Consider the following 23916-nt stretch of genomic DNA (forward strand, 5'->3'; position numbering starts at 1 on the left):
TCGCTTCTTGGCCCCTCATTTTATGTCCCCATTCCAACAGAACAATCTGTTTCTTATTCTTCTCAGAGAACAAATGGATAATTCCTACACTCCACCCTAAAAATAACACCTTTCCACATGTTTTATTTATCCCCTAGCCGGTAGTTAGCACAAATAAATAACGAGACCGCAATCATCTTCCTATGCCCCAAAAATGCAACAACTATGCTAGGAACCCCCGTTCTTCGTCACATTGCTTTTTGGCTCAGAGGTCGTTGCATCGTGCAGTAGGCAGAAGAGGGAAAAAAGAAAGTATGCAGAGCTTGCAGGAAAACAACATGCTAAAAGATATTTATGGCTGCCAAATGTAGGTAAATTGTGCCATACTCTGCTCCTCCTCACATGTTCCCGAACACCGGGCCGGTGAAAACTCGAAACCGTTGAAAAGCGGCACGAAGCAAGCACCTGGGTGGACACAGACCGGTTTAGAGAAGCGAAAATCCGTGCCACATGATTTGTACCGTCTCGCCAGGTTGCACATTTTTTTTGTTCTTCATTTCACGAGCCCGAAACGTTCATCTCATATAAACCTCCTACCTCGTCTTAAGAGATTTAAAACCTCTAAAAATGTCAAAAGGTGTATCACGGATTTAAAGAAAATTAACACAAACGAATCATAAGATATTTCAAATAGTCAATTAAATATTTAGAAAACTCTACTCAAATTGGAAATATTCTTGGGTGAAACTTGCTGTTACAGACAAACCTTCGATACATGCGAGGAACTCGAAGCAGTCGTGCTTTACGGGACAAAGGATATGAGAGCAATAAAATGCTCCCCCCATACTCCACACTAATGTGACTGATGTGTCCATCAACCATTAACCATTTTGTGTTCGTGCTCTTCTATCGGAGAAGGATGAAAAGGAAAAGTAAAAAGCGAAATCCTCAACATAAACGACGTCCTGAACAGTTTCCGCCCTTGAGGAGCTAAAGGAACACACAGAGACGACTTCCGACTCCGATAAAAACAATTCACACAAGCACACACATTCAAACTGGCTGACACAAACAGGACGAGTTGTTGTGGAACGGACGTATGGAATTACGTTGACAACACAGTCGTGCTGCTCGTCGACCACCGAGAAAGGAAGTTGGATGAATTGATTTGGAATACTAAAAACCTATCATTCTCGACTCTTTGTCCGGTATCTCTCTGTCTCTCCCGTATCTTTCTTTTCCTGTCTTAAACTCGTTCGTTTTTTACGAAAAGGCAGCGCGAAAAGTTCTTCCGTGCACCGTATGTTCCACCCATTTAGTATTTATCTTCCGTACCATTCCGCCGATACCGAAACTGGCTTTCCCTTCGCCAAAAGACCCCTCCTCATGTCCCTCCACTGCTGACCGAGGTTGAGCGGATTTTCTCGTAGCTAGTTTCATTTTGGTCCGTTAACGAGAGGAGATGCAAAAAAACCAAGACTCTGCACAGAACGGGAACTCTAACCGCTGATGTACGACGCTGACGGGTGGTTCGAGAAAAAAAAATGCACCAAACACGCACGGAATACGCAACGAGCTGGTCGAAGTATGCTATGGTTGTTGGACGTAAACATCAAGCGGAAACAAACCCGCCAACCGAACGAATAAGCGATTGAGCATCCGTTCCGTTCGCTCGCGTGTGTGTGTGTGTGCATTTGAACGGAACGGAAAGGAAGCAGCTCATTCTAGTGACCCGGGATGCTAATTGTCATTTAGAATGCCAGGATGAATTATCAGGTCTGGAATGAGAAAACAAAACAATAAGAAACGCAATCACACAGAAACAGAGAATACTCTTTTAACTGTTGGTAGTGTTTGATTAATATATATGGAAATCACAGTAGTCAACCATAATTTTAGTAAAGAACGTAAAGAAGAATTTTAGTTGAACGGCAATACAGGGTTTCGATCCATATAATGGAATGTTTCAATAGGTAGAGAGAACATTTTAAAAGCAACGATATCAACAAGCTCCCCTAATCGGTTGCAAAGCTCCCCGGTGGGTTTGCACTATTCCCCTAGCTGTCTGACACATTCCCCTATATGATTGTAAAGTTCTCCCAACCGGTTGAAAATATCCCCTATGCTTTTAAAATATTCTCTCTACCTATTGAAACAATCCATTATATGGATCAAAACCCTGTAAGCCTCACTCTTCTAATTCGTTCAAGAGTAATTTTTCAGGCTTACCAAAATTAAGTATAACACATTGTTGGACGTTCGCTCTATAATCCATTTATTTCAAGCAGTTCAAGTGTTAGAGAAGACGAACATCATGTGCGGTGATGAATATCTACACTTTCCCTCACTGGCAAGAGGGTATTTAGATCAGATGCAATGTATGATTCACAACGAAAAGAGCACCGTGTTTTCCATCGGCACGAACTGTTCCAGGGATGATGATGATTTTCCTTACATACTACTCTCAAGTGCCGCTGGGTGATGCCGACGCCATAATTGCACAACTCATTACTTGAGATTTAATGCCTCTTTGCATTTCCTAACAGCGCAGAACACTTAGCTTGGGCGGGAAGGAGTTCCAGCATGTCGCGGAAACACAAGGAGCGGGAAAAGATCGGTTGCTTCAAACCCGTTCCGCAACAATTATTCATTGGAACCCACCGTTTTCTGAGCTAAAAGAAAAATGATGAAAAATTCTTCTAGTCTTGCGGTTCTTTCGTAAAACTATTTACCATCTATTTGTTCACCTCAATTTCAGTAAAAACATTAATCATCTCGTCGTTGCGACTCCAAGAACTTATCAATCTTTCTTCGAGCAACAATAATTAGGACATACGCTTTCATTTAACCCGCTGCAGTGTAAATGGTTCGTACTTAAACCCGTCGTTCTTGCGTTGCGTTGCAGGAAGTTCTCGGTAACTTTGCTGCAAGAAAATTGTCGTCTCTGGGATTCAGACTTACGCCCTCCGTTCGCAACGCTCGCCGCTGCCATTAAATTTATAGGAAATGATTAATCTAAATGCGGTAAAATTAATCTTCCCCCAAACCAGACCGACCCTGAACGACGGAAGAAAGCAAAGCGTTTCGAATTGATGGTACCGGGGGGAACTTCTTGCTGCACACTGCGAGAACTGCCGAGTTAAAAGGCTCTCAGAGATAAAATAACCCCCGATCGTTCCTCCCCCAAACCTCCACGGAAAAGAGGGATACGAAAGAAGGCACAAGATAACTTTGCTTCATTTTATAATTTACTTTCAGTTGCACTTCTGTTTCTATTGCCTACATTCTAGAACCCACCGGGTTTATGCCGCAATTCCAGCAAAAGTTAATTTCTTCCATCAAACACCAACCACTTCTCGCGACTCTGATGGAAAAATTATGTACTAAAAATAGTGAGTAGTCTCTCTACTCGCGGAAATGTAATGGATGATGTTCTCTGACTTTGGGGAAGTGGAATTTGTTTCAAAATCCCTACTTTCTTTTTGACTCTTCCTGTGATTCGCTGTAAGGAGAACCCTTTTCCAACACCAATCAAGCAGATGGAAAACCACTCCTCTGTGCGATGAATCATACTTCTTTGGGATAAAAATAGAAAATACTACACGCCGGTACGGAGAGATGTGTTGCGGTAAAGGACATTGACATCGTACTTGTTGTTTCCTTTTGCTCCCGATGAATCATCGATCAGCCAGAGGATAAAGCAACAACCGGGCAAACAATCGAAAAATTTCTATTGCCAATAAACGGAGAAAAATGCCCATCATAACTCGATCGGAAAATTGTAAAATCTTGTTATGGGTGCTGCAGGGTAGCTTTTTTTCCAGCGAAATGGCCCAGTTAGTGGAAAAGAAATGAGAAAATGCTTCCGAAAGAAGCAGTTCGAACACTTGTACCTGAGACGTTTTTGCGATCTCCATGGTGAAAGGTGAAACAAAAAACAAATTTATACCACAGATAATTGGTTTCGCCGTTAAATATGCCGGAAAATTCAATTATAACGGCCTCCGGTGGCGGCCGTAGACGAGAGAAGCGTGTTTCAGTTCCAGTTAGAAAGGTATAACGTAATCTTTTTTTGGTACTTCATTCTCCAAACCGTAACGGAAAAGGATGCATAAAAAACGGCTTGGGGTCTCCTCTTAGGAAGCGGAAATTTTGCACAAGGGTTTCGCCGCAAATAACTCATTTTGCTTCTTTGTGAATTATAAAACGACACACAAAACCAAACACTATTGTGGGCGATAATACTTTACACGCCAGTATAACAACGGCGCGCTTTACATCCAAATCCCACTCATGTTAATTACGGTAAGCCTTCTCAGCCACGAGAGGGACTCCCGTGTGCCACCAGCGTAGGCGAAAGGTCACGTCCTATTGACCTATTTTAACGCAGCAAACCGTCGACCGCCCGACCTTATGCCCTCTCTCCCGGGGGGTGGGTCGGATACATCCTTGGGCGCACTGTTACTTTCAATCCACTCTACCGGAGTTTCCCCCGAGAAGCCACTTGAGCGGCCTGCAGCGAAGAGGATCCTCGTCCATGGCACTGGGTTCTTATTCCTTGCGACTAAGAATTTTCACTTCACGCTCCCTTTCTCCAACGTTTTTAAAAAGCCGTTGGCCTCATTTCCCGTTGAAGGCTGCAGCTGCAGCTTGCCGACCGAAATGCACTCGTTGCCAAGCGAAGAACCGGGGTGATTTTCTGAGAACAGAAGAAACATCTTACTAATGGTGCTCTCCCTTCAGTTCACTATTAGTGGGTGTTAAACGCCCTGGAGTTGTGCAAATGATACTTACATAACACTTTTAAATACTTTTATAACACAGAAGCAATTTGATAACAAAAAAGTTCCAGTGGCATTTCATCGGTTTACTTCGAAGAAAAACATTGAATCAAAAGGAAACATTGTTTTCCATTCTTCTGACAAGTAATTAGGAAAAATGTTTCCAGTACGTTGAGAGTTGGTATTTCGACTTTAGCACGCTTAGCACGTTCCTTCCGAACAGCATATTACAACAAGCGTAAAGCGTCAGTGACATAGATTTTTCGCAGAACGATTCTCCTCCAACGAACGACCACACACCAAGAGACCCGCAGCAGCAACCCAAAATCTAGGGATGAACGACATCAATTTGGGCTAGGGAAAAAGGGACGGAACGGAACCCGTTTCTCTTCTCAGTGAATCACAATGGAGAACCTTTCTTTGGCCAATGTTGACAGACATTTTGTTGTTCGAGCAAAGAGGTAGCTTTCGTTTAGGACGAGGCTTGTGTCGGTGTACACCTCGAATACCTAACAGTCACCGCCAGATGTGTCTGAACACATGAACATGAACAATATGAGCGACAGGGATTGCGGCGGGTACCGCAAAATGGAAATTTGTTGTCTGCTTATCCGATGTGGACATTCGGCACGACACAAAAATGAAGGGAAAAATTGGAATTGTCAGGGTCTCCTTCATCACAACAGAGTTGTTACACATTAGAAGAAAATTTGTGTGAAAAATTAAATCTGATGTAATACATTCCAACCTGAAGGGAACTTTCTTCAGCGGAACAACTGCCACCGTTCTAAACCTTAATCTCATTAACTTTTGACTTTTTTCCCAAGCCCTTCTTCTAGCCGCAGCTTGTTCAATGACCCTTGGGGCGGTCTCTGTTTTGCTTCTCCGTTCTCATTCTGGTATTTAACTAACTCCCTTCACGAGAACCGGAAGAACCGCGAGTTACAGCAGGTATGGAGGGCCAGAAATAAAGATACCGGGGGCCCCTTGGTAACTTCATTAGGAACGGTTCGGTGAGTTTTCGGTCCGACGAGAGTTGGTGTGGACAAGGGGGAGGTCTACTAAAAGTGACGGAAATGTATCCGTGGGTTCACCGGGTGGGGGGAAAGAGCATACACGGTGGGACGAATTTGAAACCGGATCCAACGGGAAGACGGCATGCCTTCGGTCGGTCGTTCGTTCGTTTGTAGTTCCGCTGGGCGTGTGCCGCTTTGGCCCCAGGCCGAGATTTCGAACGGCCTCGCGCTCACTTTACTCCACACCACTCCCCGCCGAGTGCGACATTTGAGGTCAAACCCGACCCGTGCCACCCGGGAGGGAGGGAGGGGGAATAGGTGCTTAAACCCAACGATGTCCGCATGCTACCGTAAAGCGTTGCGGCCGTTTGAAGTCCAGCTGCAAAAGGAACAGAAGTCGTTTGTGAACACTCCGCAGAGCAATAGACCCCACCTCCGGTATCAGGTTTCCCGGTGGTGGGTCACTTTTCAACCTGACTTACTCGTACGTACGTACGTACTATCGGTTACCATTTGAGCCCCATCTTTGCCACCGTCCTCGCCATTTGACTAAATTACGGGTAAATTATTTAATTTCTTCCAATCCCGGCTAAAGGAAACACGCCTTCGGCCTCTTCTTCGCCATGGAAGGTGTTGGAACGATCGTCTCTCATCGACAAAGAAAAGCAACTGCAGCCTTCCTCCTCGTTCGATGCTCGACCTTTACCGTATCCCAGAGCTAGTCGTCCGGTTTAAATCCGGCACAGTCTAGTCTGGTAGCCACACCGCACCATCGGAACGATCGAACCGGTTTTTCCTTTTCGATGTCAAGTGCACGCAGTGCGGGAGAGGAAAGCGAAACAGAGACCCCCCCCACACTCGGGGCCTCATCTTTGATGATGTTGCCTTTTCTTGAAGAAAACGCTGCTCGCATCTTCCACCGATTCGTGCCAGTGGCGTGTGTTTGTGTCGTTCGGTACACTATGGCGGTCAATTAGGCCTGTAATAGGCCTCCAATGGCGGACAGATAACGGGATGCACCGGAATATCACCATCCATAGGAATATGTTGAGAAGGTAAAACAACGGCGAAACACGCCACGAAAAAAATAAAGACCCAAACACTTTGGAAGATGAATTTGTTTGTGGGTTTTCTAAAGCCCTCGCTGATTCTGGCATTTTAAGTCAAACGCTTTAGAAAAAAAAACAAGCTGGGAAAATACACCAGTAGCGACCAAGTAAAATATGTATCCCCTCGCCAAATTGGGTGAAACGAAGCATAAAAATAGTAAATCAAATTACGTACGCTGTGTGATCTCTGCGTAGGAAAGGCGGCTGGCTGCGGATGGGAAAGCGAAAAGCAGTCCCGAGCTGAGAAATGGCTCCGGCATATTGGAAAGGCGCAAAAACAAAGCAGAATGAAAATCGTGTTATTGAATTTTCTTCACCGATTTTATCATTGGGATTAGGCCATTCTTGAAGCAGTCGAACACAACAAAAACAAACAACCAGAGGCATGGAGAAAGAAATGCAAAAAAAATTTTGTGAAGGATTTTCTTCGTTTCGATATTATTAATTGTTGATGGAATAATATTATTTTAGCGGAAAAATAGTTATGATTGAAATAAACTCAGGAGAAGTGGATGAAAAAACAAATAAACGTAGCATATTTTGATGACAAATACTTTTCGAAGATTAAAAAAAAAGTTCGATAAACAATGCCCAACAGAAAAAGCAAGAATTCTATATAAGGTGCAAGTTATCTTGATGCACAAACTGCCAAAGACACAACGCCATATAGGAATCAAAAATGGCGTTTCAAAGAAATCATGGCCTTGCCATAAACCGCGTGAAAATGTACTTTAAAAATAAACGCCAAGTTTCCCCTTCCTTCAATGTGATTGAACCATCACAAAAGCTTATAAAAACGATATTATAAAGTACAAAAAGCCAGCTCCAGACGGAGAGAAATAATCATAACAACATACGATGGACGAACAGCACATACGACGACTCTTGAGGGGATTCACGCGACCGGCGTCCCGGCGCAACTGCTGTTTGTGCGAACGAACCCTTCCACACAACCATAATATTCTATTTCCATGTGCAACTTCACTCTCGAAATCAATTCTGCGCACGAAGCGAACGCACCAGAGACCGCCCCGGCAAACTGATGCAATGCAATGCTCACCCCCGAAACACTCTGCGCGCAATGGTGGAGTAGTAAAAAGAAAATGCACGCGACATCGACGCGGGATCGTTCCGAATGCACCAACCAGACGGGAAGAAGGAAAGGCGGCCGCCTCTCGATGAATAATGCATCGCCATTTTTATGCTGCAAACCACCATCAACCACGGCGGCGGGGCCGCCACTGGTTTATTTTGTTTCGCGCCCTTCGCTTCGCTTTGTGTGTTTCCGATAGATTTTTCCGGCCGATTTTCAGCTCCGTTTCCCCGCCGCCGCCGAGTGGTTACCATCGAAGGGCTTTTTTCGGTATTAAATACTGCATTAATTTTGGGCTTCAGAGAGCGTCCGATGTCGAACCGCATTCTGGCTACAACTTTTGAGGAAAATTAATTTCAGCCACTTTATTTATGTGAATTTTCCAACGAGATTTTTCAGTGAGAACAATAAATAAACAGATACTCAAAAAAGCAGTAGAAGTGATTGTTATAAAGGATTTATTTTACATGAAGCCCTTGGGTACTAATTTTGAAATTGCAGCATCAAATCATCAGTGGAAGTCACACGAACTCGGAGTTTCCAAAGTGTGCCAAAATGCAGGGTTTCCCACCTATGTTCAGCTTCAACCCGATATTGAAATAGCTCATCAACTGTTGTCTCTAAAGCTTGTGATATTGAAATAGCTCATCGACTGTTGCCTCTAACTCATCTCATTTTGTCTCTAACTCATCTGACTTTTTCTCTAATGCATCTGGGTTTGTCTCAAGCCGAAAACTAGGGAATAAACAAAGTAATCCAAACGTACTTGCTTGGATCAATGTATGTCACTTGACAGCTAAGATAGTGCGTTTATCCCACTGGGTTAAACACCACAATGCAACCTTCTTAGTTGACATACGTATACATGCACGAGTGAAAAGCATACGCAAAATTGTTTAAAAATACATAATAAATTAAAAAATACATAAGAATTTGTTTAAAAATACATAAGGTAGCTTTAAAGAATACAAAAATAATAATGTTTATTGTTCTTGGAGTTCTACAAGTATCATAACCATATTTACTTTGTTTATTCCCTGTTTTCGGTTTGAGACAAACCCAGATGCGTTAGAGGCAAAGTCAGATGAGTTAGACACAAAATGAGATGAGTTAAAGACAACAGTCGATGAGCTATTTAGCTAACGTTGTAGAATGTATTTACATCGCATTTAATCTAAGTAGTGAGTTAACTGACACTAGGAAGTAGAAGTATACTCCATACATTTTCATCAGCTCTGTTCCACTTCTGGACAAGCGAAACTCCCGCATATTTGTGGGATAATATCTCCCGAGCCTCCCACACAGGACGCACCACGCTGGCCCCCACGGAATAAGGTAAACGGAAGTTACACCCATACACCACGAGGATGAGGTTTGGCGTGGGGCAAAAAGTCCCTCCTCAGAGGCCCACACATCGACTCTAAACGACTTTGATCTGCTTTTGTACGGAGCCGTTGCAGCAGCATCTTGCACGCACACGTGCAGCTGTCAAACGATCCAGAGGGAACACGACGCTCGAAAGGGCTCAGCTGTCAAAAACGGAAGATTTATTTATAGTCTCTTCGAGAGAAAACGAAAAAAAAACCCACAGCGACATCGTGGGAGACGCGACGATGGATGTCGGCATCGAATGCGGCCAGGCCAGATGATGAGCGCTGGAGAGTGCGTATGGAAATCAAAGGGAAATGGGACTTTCATTTGCTGATGCCCTTCGAGAGCAAAAGCCTGGTGAAAGATACCACCGAAAGTGTGCAGCATGCCGCGTGTGTGCGGCGTTCGTGGTTAACCCTCGGCCTCTTCACTGCTTATCCAATGTTCAAACGGCAAACGTAACAATGTGACAGCAAACGAAGCATATGGTCTCGCGCATCGTTGGACGTGGTAAATAAGTGAACAACACGAGGGCAACCGACGGAGAAAAAGGACCCCAGCGTGGCCCCCCTTTTACCGTTCCGACGACACACACCATGACGCAAGAATTTTCATGAATGAATCATTGCAAACTATAGGAACGCAACCGGCGTTTTGTGGGTGGCTGAAGCGCTGGTTGCGTTCGAGAGCCCAATCGTCAAAAAGCTTCTACATAATTGAGAAGAGTACGGTGTCCTTTAGTTGGAGGGAACGGTGGTTTGAACAAGCGCAACATCATTATCCTTTTGCGGACCGACCGGGAAAGAAAGGGTGTTTATTTAAAGAGGGGCGCATTTTTCGTAACCGACGATTTGCCACGGATTAATGATACATAAAGGTTCGTTTTGCACAGAAATGCAAGCAGAAACATTATTGAATAAATAATTTAAACAAACATAGTGTGAAATTTGAATATGATTTGACATTATCCTAAATTAGATTGTCGATATACGTCTACGTCTTTTTTAATCCATGAAACTTTTAGAGGAATTTAAGTGAAACTATAATAGATAGTGGATAGTTAAGGTTCTAAATTAAAAACAAAAATTCTTCCTTAAGTTTAAAATACTACTAAGCACATTTACACGTCGAAATCAGTTCTAAAAAGTTTTTGACCCATAGATAAATTAAAATGCAACATAAAAATTATTGTAATATTTTATATAATTTTTTTTGGGAAGCTAAGTTTTTGCTTAGCCTTCGAAAACAATCGGTTTAACAAATATTATAAACAAATTGTAATTTAAAAAATTGTACTAAAACGCTTGGTACGCAACGTGTAACACGTGTTAACACGTTGACTGCCAAGCGTTTTTAGCACACTTTTTTAGTACAATATTTTTCAATAAAATTTGTTTATAACATTTATTAAACCAACGATTTTTGAAGGCTAAGCAAAAATTAAGCTTCCCAATGAATTGATATAAAATATTACTATAATTTTTATGTTGCATTTTCATTTATTTATGGGTCAAAAACTGTTTAGAACTGACTTTTGCTGTCACCCACTTTTGGGTGACATGGCAGTCAACGTGTTAAAAAAGATTGTACTAAAAACGTGTGCTAAAAACGCTTGGCAGTCAACGTGTTAAATCTTTCTATTGTGTTGTGCTCTTCATTCCAAACGTGTAAGAAAGAAAATTCTCAAACTCTAAAATTAAAATCGACTTTAAAAATATTTCCACGAGTGGAAGAAACGGTTTTCCCTTCGGAAGTAGTAAGCATCGGAGCGCTGTGTGTTTGTGTCGTGCACGGTCACGCGGAATTCATAGCACGACTTATTGGCGCCGGTGCCTAACCGACAGCACTCCACTGGCGACCGGACTTTTGCACATACCATACTCCACCACACCCCCCATCAAAGTATCACGAGCACCCTCCTCATCTCCACTTTCCTCAAACGCCATCCACACCACGGAAGGTTGTGCTTCTATTTTCCTCTCCATGGGGAATCAACTCTCGCCTAGCGCTTTTAGTCGATGATGATGACTGTCGTTCGCCTACTGCGGCCCAAACGAGGCTACTACAACAAGGACCCCATCGCCATCGGTTCGAGAATTCGGTATTGGCGGCCGTCTGGCGTTCGTGCAGCAAAGCGTGGCCGCCACACCGACCGGAAGGAGATCTCCTTCGTTTAACGCAAAAAGCTGTACGCTTTTCATTTGGGGGGGCCCTATCCCCCCTCCTTTGCTTGAGAGATCTCTTCTCGTCGGTCGTTCCTTTCAGATGCCACCGGGTTTTCTACAGAATGCAGCAAGAGCAAGCAAGCACACATACATGTTCAGTAAACTTTTGTGTTTCTCGAAAGGACACGGTTCGCTGATTATAATTCCATTATCTAGAAACCGTGCTTGTTTCACTGAACAGCGACAGCAGCGAACATTCTGCTGCCTCGCTTGACACTTGAGAAAAGTGTGAAAGAATTTTTCATCATCCCCAAACCACTCTTTCGTAGCGATAATGCAATTGGCAAAGAATAAACTATATAATAATATGAAAACACGCGACCGAGTATTATTTTTATTGTCGCTTCACGCGAGCTAAAAACCGGCCACGAAGCGTTCGTCCTGTTGCCAGCAGGACGAGGGGACTTTCACTTTAAACTGTTCGCCTTCAACTCGCACCAACCGCTAGACGATCGAACAGAAAGAAAACGACGACAGGCAGACACAGGAGGATTCGGGAAGATCCTCACAGGAAAATTATCGCGTGGGTACGTTGTCCTACTAACCGAAAAAGGAGACAGACACAACGACGGGTGTGTTGCCACCGTCGTGGAGGCGTCGCTAGACAGTGCATCTATCTGTTGCCCCGGCGGGAAAACGGAATGCACGATGATGCACAAATAATATTAATTAAATTTCTTCCTTTTAACTCGAGCCGAAGAAAGGGGAAAACTTACGACCATCGGCGGATGGACACATGCCAGGAAATAAGCTAGTTTACTTAGCTTAATTGGGGCCGGGCAATTTTTTCCAGGAATTATTATTTATGTTTTGTTCGATAAACTTTATTATTTAGTGTTGTACTTTAATTTGTTAATTGGATTATTGATAATATTGATAATCAGGAACATACAACTCTAAAGACATTCAAAATAGTTTTTTAATTGTCTGCTAGTTGAATATAAATTAAGTTATTTTAGAAGTGAAAAATTTTGTCCCTGTCAGTTTCAACAACTAATAAATAAAACCTTGAAAAGCTTCTATCATATACGCAACTAATAAAATCAAACCATTTCAGTTTTTCCCACCTTTGAAAGTGCTAGAGATTCCGTTTACCATTTACCAGCTTAACCGCAATCAAAAGTTCAGAAGATAGCTTTGAACTGAAGAGTCTTTTTGTGTGCATTTTTCGCACTTGAAATGTTCTACGATAATGATTGGAAAAAATGGTTACACTTAAAGAAGTAGTACTTAAATGATTACACTTTATGAAGTGTTAGAAATCGAATCCTTTTACCGAATGATGACTCTTGACGATCGAAAATATAGCTCAGCACCCCCGTCGTTTCCACTTTACCCAACGACTGGCTGTTTGCCAAGCTTTCGATGAATGGGTTGTCTGGAATGGCGCGGCGTACCCGAAAGCGATGCATTAGAAAACATGCACACCATTTCCCTTTTGCCCAAAACCAGTCGTGACTGAATTTCGCCATCGCGAAATTTGCAGACTACCTTTCGTGTTCACGACTCGTCAGAGGTTTTTGATTCCTGCAAAATGTAAAACAGGTACGTGTGCTTGGCCTCACAAAAAACCGATTTGAATTGAATATAGGAACGCAATTCTGGTTCGATAGCTATATTTCGTTTGAGTGAGCAGAAGGTTGTGAAAAAGGATGCTGATGATAAGCGTACAGGAAATAAACGGAGTTGCCATTTGTCAGTGAATTTTCAATTTGTCCTACGCGTCCGTAACGGCGGCGTCGGCAGAATGGTGGGTATGATTCTTTGCAAAACAAATGCAAGGCAAGCAACGGTAGATGGGAAGGAATATATGCCCCGGAAAGGACACACTACTGCAGTTAGGGGGTATCGTCGTGTCGGTTCGTTGCATTCCATGCTTTCCCAGGGGTTGCAACTGCAGTCTGCGGACACAGAGTTGACACACTCTACATGCCGTTTACACCCTCGGGATGGGTGTTGCCTGCTTTTTCCAGCACGCGTTAGCGAACAGGGACCGGAGGCGAACTCTCTATGAATACATTTGCACGAGTAATGAGACTGTGTCAGCACGAGCGAAATATAACAGCGCGCCAGGACTCTATAATGTGCTGTGAACTATCCAAAACAGGCTTGTGACAGGATCAAAAGCGGCTTCAACGTTTCGTTGCTTGTGTGATTTTGGGTGTTAGAAACGCTGACCTTGCAGTTGTTGGCTAGTAGGTTTCAGCATACCACAACTTTACTGTCCAATAACCGGAGGACCTTCAATAGGATGAAGGATGGGATTTGAAACCGTGAAGAGCACAATGGTGACAAAGACCCTGATTTCTCGATAAAACTACAGGGATTCGACGAGGCCGTGGTTATAAAACTGATGAGATTGTCAGAGCTGAACGTCACACGCGTCACGAACTGCAGTGGATCAAGTGGACACCCTTCCGGAACATGTCAAGGATATTTATCTAATTGCACCGAGACCGTCCTTCGTTGAGTCCCCCGGGACAATCCCGGACGACGGCGCCTAGCGTTTTCCGTTATACCAGAGGCAAATGTTAGTGGTGGAAAATGTCAACTCCATTGGAGAGGGAAAAAGAAAAGACGCTGCTATAGGCGAAACTGTGTGTCTGTAAGGATAAATTAAAAGATATGCACCAAGCAGCGAACCTCCCCATGGGATAGACGGATCATGATGATGCGAAAGGGACGGAAAAAGCTAGGTTGAACCAAGAAGCGCATCCAAGGATAATCATACCTCTCTCAAGGTGAATGCAACCGCATCCCGACAAGATTGTGGTTTTTCATGTCGTGCGGGCAAAGACGCTCTCTCGTCTTTGAGGGGGAATTACAAGGTTTTGCCATTAAGCGCATTTAAAGGATAGTCTTACAAAAAGGGATTCAACTGGGAGCTGCGAGTATTATCGTTATGGCGTGTGGGGAGTGGATTATGACAGAGCGTAATAATTGAAGCGAGTTCTTGTAAGTCCTCTAGCGAATGAAAAGGCTCTGGCAGAAGTAGACATGCAGCATGTCAACGACTATGTGCATTGAGAATACAGCATTGCATAGAAAATAAACTAAACCTCGTCCAAAGCTTACATAGACGTAAAAAGATGTCATAATGAAGGTATAATAAATTAAATTCGCCAAAGAGTTGCTCTTTCACTTGGTTTTCCCTAATACTTTCACTTTCAATTGAACTACACGAAAAGAGTTTCCACTCTTCAACAGACTCTCTCTTTCAGGAACTAGAGTCGAGCATCGACTCTGCTTCGAAATTTTACTTGGACAAAAGTAACCATCTACTCTAAAACTTGTTGACTCTAAAAAAAACACAGCAACTGATCCACCAAAAACAACGAAAAGCGACGCCCGGAAAAGACAACTGTGTTCGCCGAGAGGCTCACAACAACTCTCGCTTTTCACCGTGGTTAAGAGGTCGGGAAAGTTTTGGACCGCAAAAATATGGTAATGCACTGCGCGACACAAGACACAAAACGACGGAGGAGGTCGCCGCCCCCGCACACAGCTGCAGCCCGGAAACCGGAAGTGGCTTGAGAGGGCGTGCGAAAAAGTGCCAGCCACGGAGAAGGGAATTTCGTTTATTTTGCTCCAACAAAGTTTTGTCCCGGCGAGATGTTGCCATGTTTGAAGAGTACGAGTCGCTTTTTAAACGATGTTCGGAGAAAATGGTTTACATAATTTAAAATTGAATTTACTACAAAGATGGTAACATTTGAGACGTTTTGGTGTCGTAAACAAAAACAAGTCCCAATATTCAGAGCGGCGCATTCCATTCCGGTTACCTTCAGGTGTCAACAACGGAATATTCCAGTCATAGACAAGCATGTACAAATGACCACGATACATCATCAGTCTACTAAACACGCAACACTTTTCTCTTTTGTCATCTTCAGGTGATACCTGTTTTTAAAGATACCACACTAAAAATAGCAATTTATGGATGAGATTCCTTGCTACCGTGACAAGTTCAAGATGGACATGGGTTGAATTACGAACATCGTTCATTAGAGGTGTACAAGGCAGAAGTAACGAATCCTACGCCTCTTGTCCAGTTTGCTTGTCCATACGGCAACACCGTGGAGGAGCTGTCAATCAATTCTTTGCAAAGAATGTGCCACTAAAAACAATGATATTCGGACAGAAACAGAGTTTCATAGCCCATAAACAACCAGATAACCACCTAGAACAACCTTCACTGGCTGGTGGCAGTATCGGTGTTCGAGGATCTAGTGTTTTTTTTCGGCTGGAGGGTAGTTTTATGTCTCTGGCACGTTAATTAACCGATACTCCGCATGTTTACGCAGCGCTACTGTTGGGAATATCTTCGTTCCTCTCGAGGTTGCTCTCAAGCGTAAGCAGACCATGCACGATTGACGAGAGTACTTTCGGTAGAGCAGAAGAAAAGGAAAGCTGAAATTGGCCAAATTGTCCATCATTTAGTGTTGGACGCATTGTTGCATACTGTTTATGCTATATTGCGAGCAAAGATAGCAGAGAGACACAGAGAAGAGAGAAGGAACTCTATGGCCAAAGGCGAATGTATAGGGGGGGTTGTAAGTATCTGCAGGGACGCTCGACGCAACGGAAGTCGCCATATGCAGGCCACTATTGAGAGCAGCACCGAACGATCGGTGTTTGATGTTGTTGATTGCAGTTGCGCGTCTGATAAGATAAAAGGCCTCTTGATGAGCGTACCAGCGGGACGTCGCCGAGGTCGTTATGCACTGGGGCAGGAAGGCCAGGAAGAATGCACACAAGGGCTGGGAACAGTAGTTGCCCACTTGCAACACACAGTTATTGGACAAACTTTCCTTCACCGAACCACCGCCCCAAAAAAAAAAACGGGTTGCATGTGTGACTCTATCCTCCGTGACGTGCTAAACTTCTAAAACATTTCAAGCCCCCAACTAAAGGCGTCGGTAGTAAAACAATCCGAAAACAAGAACACGAAAAAAGGATGATGTGCTCCATACTCATATGAGAAATTTGTTACCACACGTGAAGTCGTTGAATGTTGGTAAATCGTCGCCCGGGAACGAACGATGGACGGCATCGGGTTTAAGGGAAGGCTAATTTGGGTCGTTGATGTTGCGCCAGAGAGAGAGGGAAGGGTTGAAACGGATGATGGATCGCTTTGGATGACTCCACTCGTTTGCCAGATTTTGGCCGACAACAACCGCAGCCTGCTGTGTGTGGCGTACCAGCAGCTGGACGAGCAGACGGCTACGTTAGGTCCACACTCCTTTCTTTCATACACCTTCCTCTGTCCTGTTGTCACTCGACCAAGAATGCCATTCGTGGCATCATAAATAATGTCTCAACTGAAAAGTGGCCAATTGCTAATGACAAACTTTGTCCATCGTGGTTGACATTCATTCACCGGCACACTGTTATCATTACTGGGGTTCCGAAAGGGGTTGCGATAGAATTGGGGTTAAAAGATACAGCTTCAGTCTAGAGTTAGCGTCCTTTTTCTAAGTATTTCAAGAATGTTGCTTTTCAATACCACACGAATATGAATCCCTAAAAGTGGAAGATGTATAATACGGTATAAATGTTAAAATTGTTTCAAATCCACTCAACGAACCCGAAATCCGACCTCCAGCCCACGAATAAAAGCGACAATCAAAAGGTTTTACTGAACTTTGAGGGCGGTAATTTTCGCTCGATAAAATTCCGGAACAACGATTTCAATCTCGTAATTCCTGAAAGATGCTAAATTACCCATTTAATAAAGCTCTTCCCATGCCGATGCTCAATCCACAGAGATTTCATCCTGATACCGAAAACACCTTGGCAGCCTTCCAACAACAATGCGCGCCACCGGTGGTGTACGGAAGACAACAAGGACCGCCTGTTAAACCAACCAAAGCCAGGCTCATAATTTACAGTTTAATCCATTACCACGTCCTTTTGCGTGGAAGCAGTATGGAGCGGGGGAAATCAGCATAAGCGACGCACTGGAGGCCTGCACGACGTCAAGGTTTTCCTCCATTCGTGCGGTGCTACCGTGGGTTAAAAACCATTTATTAATCCTCGACGGCATCCATGTACAGTCCTCCAACGCACTCCACTTTCGGTTCGAGTTTATTGGCCATATTGAACTCGTCTCGCTTGCTCGCTAACCAACCAGCTGCACACAAAAACCAAAATACGTTGCATTGAACAGGCTTCGTATCTCGAGCCCTCTTAGAAGAATACATAAAACGGCATCAATCGATAGGGTTTTTGCATACTTTTTTTTGAGGTTATGAACATTCTAACGCACATTCCAAACCCAAAGTTCTAACTTGGCGAAGTTTTTCAGTGACGTGCTAATCGAACAATTTTCGCCTGAATTCAATACTGAACACACTCATGAAGGAAACTGATAATCTTCAAATCAAACCCGCAGTAAAAAGGATTGTACGCCTCCCGGTGAAGGAAGACAAAAATAAAACACACAGAAATATCGGAAATGGATACACTCTGGAGCAGTCCGAACGTGTGGGGTGGGTAGGAAAAAAAGACGGACGCATGCGCGTGTGATGGAGAAAGATTTTTCCGGTGGTTTTTACGCGCGGCTCACCGTGGCTAGGATAGTCAAGTGGCCAGTGGACGCTATGCTACGATTGAAGAAGAACTAAGAAGCACAGAAAATTCTATACAAAATATTCAGTTTGAATAATCTTTGATGAAATTCATCCCGTTTCTGTGCTACTCTCAAATACAGAAATGAATAATAGAATGCCAAAAAAGGGATCATAGTATTTTCTTGGAAAAACTTCAACTTCAGGAACGCGCCTCGCACCTGAATACTCTATTCTGCATCAAAACAGATATCAATTAAAAAATCGATAAATGTTATGGATCTTCGGCCCCCTTCGGCGGGGATCCTGCGGAAGTAATGAATAAAAAATGTAGCCAGGAAAAAAACCCCCATGCATACACATTAGTCTGTAACGTCCATATATCATGGACTTTGAGAGCTTATCAATACATCGATGATTATTTGATTGATTGATACGCTCCGTATCGGAACGGAACCGAGCGAACCCACCGATGTGGATAAAGCTGGGGATGTTTAATGGCGCGTGTACACGGTTCTAAAAGTGGAGCCCAAAATCGAAAGCAAACACACTTCTAATGAATACAAACGGAAATTATTCATACGTTGCGGGTGATCGATAATTCGAACTCTTGTAATTTTTGATGCATGATAAAACGAGTAATAGGTTGTTCAAAATAGAAAAGCTATCAACACTAAGCCTGCTTAAAGTTTAAGTGGTACACTTTGTGGAATTGAACTACACGGTATTTCATCATCATAAATACTAGCTGTAACAGACAGACAAATTTTAGAAAAAGTACAACATAACGTATGTAGCCTGAGTGGGGGAAAAAATAATACTTATCCATATGTCCTAACCTCGCTAATGCCATTTTTCTGGCTATCTAAACTATTAAAACACGAGTCGTTGATATTTGAAGCTCAAACTCAAAGTCTTTCCCCCACACAAAGGAAAGTCCAATGGATCGCGGATGCGGACACAAATTTCACAGAGAAGTGTAGAAAGGATCGCTTCCACTCCAAATTCGCAACACCATAATTGGTTGCGGTTTTCGCGCTTGTGGTTGGGTTAATTACATTGCTCTACCCTGAACTGACACGCGTCAGTATCTACAAGGAAGGAGTGTCCGGGGTGCGGGGACCCGTGAAAAGTGAAACGGGAGAGGATCACCTCGCGCAACGGGCCACCAAAATATGCGTCTCCATATGTTCCGGTTGACCGGTACCGCTTTTTTTCCTTCTCCCGCGGACACACATTGATGCAAATAGCTGGTCCCCAACTTCTCCGCCTCATCACTCCGCCGGCCCATCCGTCCTCCCGTTGGGGATTCGTTAACAATTTTGCCACAGGCATCGTCGTTTTCGTCATCCGTCACCGATTTGGCACATGGCGCGCGCGGGGGGCCTATTGTTTCGTCGGAGCTGTAGTTTCACATCGGAATACCGTCATAAATACATCATGCTTGAGCAGCGACGCTTCGTCTTCGGGATGACCAAATCGCATTCCACACACAACAACTTCCACCTCTCGTTTGTTCCTCGGGACACTCTACTTTGGCACATGAAAAGTACGTCCGCATATCGGCAAACGCCACCATCCTTTTGTGAGTTGGCGGCGGAATTTCATCGCCTGCTTTCCTGGACGGGCAATCTTACCTGCAAAGAAAGTAACAGAAATAAACGAAGTTAGAAAAACGAACAAAGGCCAAGAGAGGGAGGAAACAATATAGCCTGTGTCTGTGTGGGGAAGTAATAAAAATGTTTCGAATTGTTGTCGAAGAAGGGATCTGCAACGTGGCGGCAACTGGCATCAGTTTCGTTTGGGATGAGAAAATCTTTATTGCCATAAAAATACCATTCGCCATGAGGAGGACGAGGGCCCTAACTGACACAGTATGTATTTGAGAAAACATTAATCACACCACGAAAAGATGAATGTTGAAACGAATATGTCTTGAAACCTCAAATTTAAGAAACTGCGGTCAACTGTACTTGATAAATATTTCTTTTTAAACTAATGATCTTTAACAGGTATGAAACGTTTTTTAAAGAGGTTCAACAGAGAATAAATATTTTACAAATGCTTTAAGCTAGAATAAAACTGACCATTTGAATCCCAATTCGTGTACTTCGAAAACGTTCATGAACATCAAAGTCGGATGGTGTAAAATACTTGTACTGGCGGATGGGTTCTTTAAAAGTCCGAAGCAACCCATTCCCAGGGCAAGGCATTCGAAAAAAAACCGCTGCCTGAAAAGTTGGTCGTAAACGAAACGCGGTTCATTTCCATTTCGCCGGATGAGGCAGAACGGCGCACGACGAACCCTCCCGGCCGGATCGATGACAATCTCATTTCAAATCGAAATGTGTGAAGCAAGCAATGGCGGAAGCAAAAGCGACACTACGCCACAACATCGCTGGCTGGGAATTACGCATGACGGAGCACATGGGCTTGGCATTGGGGGAAAGGGCTGGAATATGTGGTATAGTCCGCAGAACGCACCAGAGATAACAAGCCACACCAAAAGCAGAGGCTCGTGTGTAATCGCTCACTCTCGGACCTTGGGTGGTTTCGTCAGTTGGTCCCCGTTCGATTGCCAAATTATTCGTCATGCGGTCATGCGAAAATGGGGATCGCACACGCGAATAGCACGCATTTTACTGCCGACTTAGGAGAAGTTTTCCTTTTCAAAGGCAAAGAAGTTCGCTTTCTCTTTCTACTACGGACCTTTACGATGCGCGAGAACGGTTCCAATTCGGGTTTTTTAGGTGCTTTTCAAACACGTTGTTGTTAATCTGTTCAAAGTAGCATGAATCTGCTATGGAAAATACTTTACCAACAGGCTTTAATAAGTAGATTACCATCGATTCCAACCGACCACGCACAAGTTTGTTATTTTCTTGCATTCTCACCTCGAGGGTGTTAATCATAACATCCAGCCCCCTATCCAACCGTAAAGCCAACAAATGCCTTCGTTGTCTGCAAATGTATTTATTCTTTTTATCTGGTCAATCTAGAGCAGTGATGTCAAACTCGTTTCACCTTGCGGGCCGCATTTCTTCCCAAAATAGGTTCGCGGGCCGCATTTTCTCCCAAAATAGGCTCGCGGGCCAAACCATATAATTGATTGGAGTGATGAAAATATGTTCTTATCAATGTGGTTTTATCTTAACAGTCAATCATGTTTTACATTTTCACATTTTTTCATATTATATTACTTCTTATAAAATTTATAAATTTTGAGTAAAAGAGAGGGTTTGTTGCTCAATCATTTTCCAAATTTTAACGAATTCAAATCAAGTTTATTGAAATATATTTTGCAGTTCAACACTATTGTGTATTTTGTTAATGATTTTAGAAAAGTAAAGGTATTGTAATTACAATAGCTAACTTATTGCTCCGCATTTGTTATTTTGTTTGGAATGGTCTTGTAGTATAGAAACGTTTGTTTTCTATAAACACTATTTATCCACTTGTCTAGAAAAATCTGTGTAAAACCTTTGCTGCAAAGTTGCATATCACTTTCTTATTGAAATAGTTTAAATTGACATTCGTTCAGTTCTCTTGCAATTCGCAGTTCGTGAAAAAATTTACATTAAATATTTTGGTAATTGCTATAAGCCAATACTCAAGGATCCAAACTTTCGATGTAATGTTTCAAAGACCGCGTCCACACGGCATCGTAGCGTAGCGATTTTGACACTCCGTCGTAGTCTCAATTATTTTTTATGGCCGTGGCTAAGGCCTCTCGACCAACATTTCCACTACGACGGAGTGTCAAAATCGCTACGCTACGATGCCGTGTGGACGCGGGGAAAGGGGTCGCGGGCCGCACCCAATGGTCTTGCGGGCCGCATGTGGCCCGCGGGCCGCATGTTTGACATCCCTGATCTAGAGATTATGCTAATTGAAAGATGTTCTTAAAACAAACATTGAAAATAGGAGTAAAGAGTGATTCTTTTCTTATTTTGGATTGCGAGATTGAGTTGGCAAGAAAGTGGAACATATTTTTCTCTCTTCAAGCAGATGTAACATACACACACACAGTGAACTAAATTCATGGCAACAAAATATCAGTGAATGGCTCATTAGAAGTTCATGGTCGGCGACGCATAAACCTAGCAAATTACCAGAGCATACGGCACATCACCCAACCCAGAGAATCAGGGTCCGTTCCGTTCGCCGGCGCGCAGCAACATTGAAAGAGAAACCGCCATAAATTCCGGTAACCACGCTAACCGACCGAAGGGCCTACAGCCTAGAGCCTAACACTGTCCGCCTGGCAGGAAGCCGCATGATACATTTCTCATTAGCATGTCGCACGGCGAGTCCGTATGTACAGGAGGCCGATTTGTTTCTGGATTTACCGGCAGCAGATTTGTGGTGGTCCTCGCACGGGAAGGATATACAATAATGAAAAAATAAAACATCTGAGCTAAAGCGTCCAGCAAATGGCTCCTAGAACTCTGCGAAAAGCGCTACGAAATCTTCTCCCGAGGCTGGCGTGTAGGTGGTGTGCGCTCCTTCCTTCTGGCAAATGCTGCTTTGCAATGCAGATTTTCCTGAAGGACACGAACGTAGCCAACGTGTGGCTGGAGTAGAATGAGTTTTACTGCCTCTTTCGGGGGAATGAAAGCGGCGCTTTATGTTCGCTACCTTCCGCATCGACGCTTCACCAATCATCATCATCAACATCGGCAACTCGGTTACCATCTCTCTTTGCAGCACGGACTCTTTAAGGAGCCACAGGCGTTAAAACCCAGCCAGGCAGAGAGAATCCGCCAAGCTTTTCCTTCGTATGACTTTTTCCCCCATTAGAACCGGTGCCGACCCGAACGAATTGTTCTCAACTAACACATCGCTCCAGTGCAACTTGCGGACCTGGAAATACTAACGAATATGGCCCGGCAAGTTCAAGTGTACTCTCTTTTGCTCCTTTATCTCGGTAACGGTTTTTTTTTCGCACCAGCACCTTTTCGCAATGGCCCCCACCGAAGGATGAAACTCCAGATTCCGACCGTCCAAACCGAGTCTACTTCTAACAGCAGCTTCTCTTAGGGGGAACACCTCGGCGCCGTCCGGTGGCGTACAACAAAAAAAGGGAATAGTACAGAACGAAAACTCAAAGACTCCAAGAACGGATCCATCCTGTGCTGGGTGTGTTCCGGATTTCCCTCCCTTCCACCCTGCGAGCCTTAAGTGGTGAGCACGACGAAGGAAATAAACGGATGCACCGGAATTGCATCAAGTGCAGGGGACGGCGCCAACGCGTACAACATTCGCTGCGAGACACAGTTGCAAAAAAGAACGATGATGATAGTAACAACGAGATTTTCCCCTCCAGTGGACCACAAACACGGAGAGCTAGTTGTGTTGGCACTTTTTCCTTCCACTGTAAACATTTATATCCTCTTGGAAGGAGTATAAACCAACGCGAAACAACACGGCGTTGGTAGGGGAAAGAAAAACGAGAACGTACCAAAATAAATGATGGCAATAATCAAACACACCGTTGTGTACACCATCGGCGGAGGGTATCCTGTCGACAAGGGTTAAGAGAACAGCAGAAGGGGTTGTTGCTCCGTCCTCGGCTTAAACTGCGGGCGACGGCGGTTCGCCACGTTTTGAAAAAAAAAAAACCGGCCGTAATGAGGGCCGATTTCATGTCACCCCGGAGCAAGATTGCCACCTTCGTCGTCCTTTTGGCTACCACCAGCAAGCAGTCCTTTCTTTGGCTAACGAAGTTGCAGCTGTTCGATTCCAATGTTGTATTCCTTTCTGCCGCTTTAGT

General features: G+C 43.8%; 1 protein-coding gene across 1 annotated transcript in view; it reads right to left on the bottom strand.

The window, feature by feature from the left end:
* LOC131262738 (tyrosine-protein kinase Src64B) overlaps window positions 1–23916 on the bottom strand; it is a 52390-nt gene that overhangs the window by 22493 nt on the left and 5981 nt on the right. The window lies entirely within an intron of this gene.

The sequence above is a fragment of the Anopheles coustani genome, chromosome 2 (assembly GCF_943734705.1).
Source record: "Anopheles coustani chromosome 2, idAnoCousDA_361_x.2, whole genome shotgun sequence".
NCBI lineage: Eukaryota > Metazoa > Arthropoda > Insecta > Diptera > Culicidae > Anopheles > Anopheles coustani.